We start from the raw sequence: 4,498 nt of genomic DNA on the forward strand, positions 1-4,498 counted from the left end.
TTTTGATTTCTTACTCTTATGATTCAGTAGTACATAATGGCTCCCACTGTGAAATAGAAATAGTTTGTTTTTCTACAGGGCAAGTAACATTTTGTGCCTTGTGTAAAACAGGTAGTCCCCCAACATACAATAGTTCATTAAGTGACCATTCAAAGTTAAAATGGCAATGAACCAAGTGACTTATGACCATTTTTCACACTATGACCAATGCAGCATCCCCATGGTCAGATGTTCAAAATTGAAACACTTGGCAACTGACTCATATTTATGACGGTTGCAGTGCCCCGGGGTCACGTGATCACTTTTTGTGACCTTCTGACACGCCAAGTCAGTGGGGAAGCCAGATTCACTTAACAACCCTGTTACTTCTTAACAACTGCAGTGATTCACTTAAGAACCATGGCTAGAAAGGTTGTAAAATGGGGCAAAACTACTTTAAACCAATGTCTTACTTAGCCACAGAAATGTTGTTCTCAATTGTGGTCGTAAATTGAAGATTACCTGTACAGTTCTCTGATTTTATGCCTCGGCTTCTCATGTTAAGGGCCCTCGGCATCTGCAGGGCTAACTCTGGATCCAACTTCATCCATCTGTTCTTTGGGGAGAGCATCTGGAACACAATATGAGAAAAAAGAATGGGAAGAGGTAGAAAGTGAAAACATTCCTATTCTCAAACCTTATACATACATACATACATACATACATACATACATACATACATACATACATTGTGGGGTTAAGTCACCCCTAACACCCCTCAGGCTGTGTGTTCTGTTAAGATACAGCCTGTTGTGCCCTAAAATGGCTTCTACTGTACTGCTGTAAAATGGCTTCTACTGTACAGCACAATGGAGTTACCATGGTAATGGATTCACAGCACTCCACAAGGGGGCTCTCTCTGGTAAGGGGGAAAATCCAACATTAGAAATTATGCTTGGTCTGGACATTTTCCCCCTATAAATAAATATCTGGGTAACACCAGGTTATCAGCTAGTTCAGTGGTAGTCAACCTGGTCCCTACCGCCCACTAGTGGGCGTTCCAGCTTTCATGGTGGGCGGTAGGGATTTGCTATAACTCTGCTTTATAAATTTTATAAAGTTACTTCCCTACTTTATAAATCACCATTACTGTGGAACCGGTGAGCGGTTAGAAAAATTTACTACTAACAGAGATACAAAAATGGGCGGTAGGTATAAAAAGGTTGACTACCTCTGAGCTAGTTGATGAATAAAAACCAATCTTTGCATGTTAAACCAACATTCATCTGTTCATCTGTATCAGTTTCCATTTTCTCTACTTCTTTCCCTTTAACATTTTCCCAGAGGGATGTCTATATTAATCTCCCGTAGCAAAACTGATGAAGTTATTTCTCTCTGCCCCTCCCAGCTCAGGATGAAATCCAAATGTGCAAAACATGGAACACATATTTGTTTTTTTTGGGGGGGGGGAGGATTTCTGAAGCTTATATTGATGGTAGTTGATATACCTCTATCTCTTGCCTAATCCTATCTGTGGGTGTGTGCCAATGTCTCAACCTGGTGATATAAAACAAAAGCCATATGGGCTGTAATCTCCTACATGGAAGATGAGGGCCTTCGGCCCTTTGTTCTCTGAGTTCTGGCTACTCTCGAATAGTTTTGGAACAATCCATCAAGTTAAATGTAAAAATCACGGATCCAGCCTGAGCATCTCAAGATGAGGGAATTTGACGATAGCCTTGTGCTTCAGGTTGTGCTGATGATAATTCTTTCTGTCTGGTGCCTCTCTTAAGAATTATGACCAGCGCTTATCTCTTCCTGAACATTTCCACAGGCTGAGCTGGCATTTTATTAGCATACAGGGAGTGGATGAGCACGCTGTCAGCATTAACATGTTTTTGGCAAGCGCTCCCTCTCTGAGGTCTTCCTGGCTACATCCCCCCACCCCGCTTATTCTCGTATTTCACTTTCTGCCTCTGCCTGCCATGCAAAGCATGCCTGGGACGAGGTCTTTGAAAATTAGGACAGCTAGGGGGAAAAAAAAACTTGAGCGAAAAGAAGGCCAATATAATTCCAAAAACAGCACGTTGAACGCAAGGCTCAGAGGTAAAGCAGGAATTTCTCACCGTAGTCAAGTGAAGACAACCCCCCACTGTTAAGTCAGGATGGTGACATCTACTTAGTTCTTGTCATATCATGTAGAGATTCTACATTCTGAGGGGCTCTTTCCCATGGCTGCGTTCAAGAGCTATTCATTACTTCTTGAGCCAGCGGAAAGATATGCCAGCATAAATTGTTCTGACACCTCCCCCCTGCCCCCAATTACCCATCCTTGCAACAAAAATTAGGCCAGTGTTTCCCAGCCTTGACCTCTTGAAGATCTGTGGACTTCAACTCCCAGAATTCCCCAGCATGGCTGGCTAGGAAATTCGGGGAATTGAAGTCTACGCAAAGGGCCAAGATTGGGAAACACTGCACTAGGCTGATGAAGGATGTTATCTTTACACAGCCATAATGGGCACGTCAAAGAGCCGAGGTGGCGCAGTGGTGAGGGTGCAGTACTGCAGGCCACTTCAGCTGACTGTTATCTGCAGTTCAGCGGTTCTAATCTCACCGGCTCAAGGTTGACTCAGCCTTCCATCCTTCCGAGGTGGGTGAAATGAGGACCCGGATTGTTGTTGGGGGCGATATGCTGACTCTGTAAACCACTTAGAGAGGGCTGAAAGCCCTATGAAGCGGTATATCAGTCTAACTGCTATTGCTATTGCTAAAGAGAAGATGTCTCCCGGCTTCCTTATTCATCCCAGGTATTGTCAGGCAAGCAACCATTGATAATGGCCATTTACCTGGGGTGCCAGCATCCTAGAACAGCAGCTTGAGTCACCCATCCAGGTGCCCAACTGGTTGCAGGTGCAGAACAGGATGCTAGGTGAGATAGGAGGGGATGCTCCTGCCCAATCCAACCACTTGTCTGCAACTCTGTTTATCAGGCAGGTTCTGAGAAGGGGAAGAAGAGAATTTCTACTCTTCTAAAAGAATTCAAGCCCATGTTTAAAAAACAGCCCAGCCAACAAGTAACAAGGACAGAGAAGGGGTGAAGGTAAAGCAGATATACATATCGATAATGAGCACACTTTGTCCTTCACTCGTTCTGGCATTGTAGTTGGCAACACCTGGAAGTAGACCGTCAACAGACAGCTGTCATCACCAGGGCATTGAGTGCCACCAAAGCTGGAAGAAGAAATAAGGAAACAGCCACATGAAATCCTTTGTTGGCAGAAGCAGTGGAAAACTTTTCCTCTATGATGACAGGACTGGCAATACTTAGCTGGCAGAATTCAACTCTTTCCAGGTTTACACTGACCCTGTTAGTGGTCTCTTGCAAAAACTATATGTTTTTAAACAACAGATTTTTTAAAAAAAGAGAGATAAGTCTAGCATTTTTCACAGAAGCACTAAAAATCCTCTGCACAATCTGACAATTGTCTGGAAAACACCAGTCAGATGTCTGCGTAGAAGTTAGATGTTTGTTTGTTACAAATCGTCCTCCTTCAATTTTTCCCCACGACAGAAACCTTCTGAGGTGGGTTGAGCTCAGAGGTGAGTTTCACTTTGTGAACGTGCGTACCTTCCACGCATGTGCTTTGCTTGTGTGCATGGCTTCGAAAACATGGCTAAATAGGACGGCATAGACCTGGGGTGGGTGGGCAGGCCCACCTGCAAATCACCACTACCAGTTCACCTGAACCGGTCCAAGCTGGCTGAATACCACCTCTCGTTGGGCTGAGAGAGAGGGACTGGCTCAAGGTCATGCAGCTGCCTCTCTTGGCTAAGACAGGACTAGAACCAGGGGTGGGTCCCTGCCAGTTCTAACCTCTTCTATAGAAGAGGTTTCACAAATCTACAGTGCCCGTTTAGAACCGGTTCCAGCTCCCTCCCCCCGCCTGTCCACACATCATCAAGATGAAGAGCGAGAGGAGGAATTCTGGGAGTTGAAGTCCACAATCTTAAAGCTGTCAACCCACCCCTGGAGGGTTTTTTGTAAAGAGTTAGGGGTGCAAGGGTGTTGTAACTTGACAGCTTTAAGACTTGCACACTTCAATGCCAGAGTTCCTGAGCCAACATGACTGGAGGAGGAATTCTGGGAGTTGAAGTCCACAAGTTTTAAAGCTGTCAAGTTTGAGCACCCCTGGGGGGGGGTTCTAAAGGGTGAGGGGTACAAGGGTCTTGTAACTTGACAGCTTTAAGACTTGCATGCTTCAAATGCCAAAGTTTCTGAGCCAGCATTTTGGTTGCTAAGCAAGAGCTTTGTTAAGTGAGTTTCACCACATTTTACAAGTTGGCCATGCCCACCCATCACATGGATAGCAAGCCACTCCCACCCGGTCACATGGCCGGCAAGCCACTCCCACAAAGCAGGCCACACCTACAGAAGAGGTTCCAGAAAAATTTGGAACCCACCACTGACTAGAACTCACAGTCTCCCAGTTTCTAGCCTGTGCCTCTCTTGCAGCTCTAA

Source organism: Thamnophis elegans, chromosome 3 (genome assembly GCF_009769535.1).
Source record: "Thamnophis elegans isolate rThaEle1 chromosome 3, rThaEle1.pri, whole genome shotgun sequence".
Lineage (NCBI taxonomy): Eukaryota > Metazoa > Chordata > Lepidosauria > Squamata > Colubridae > Thamnophis > Thamnophis elegans.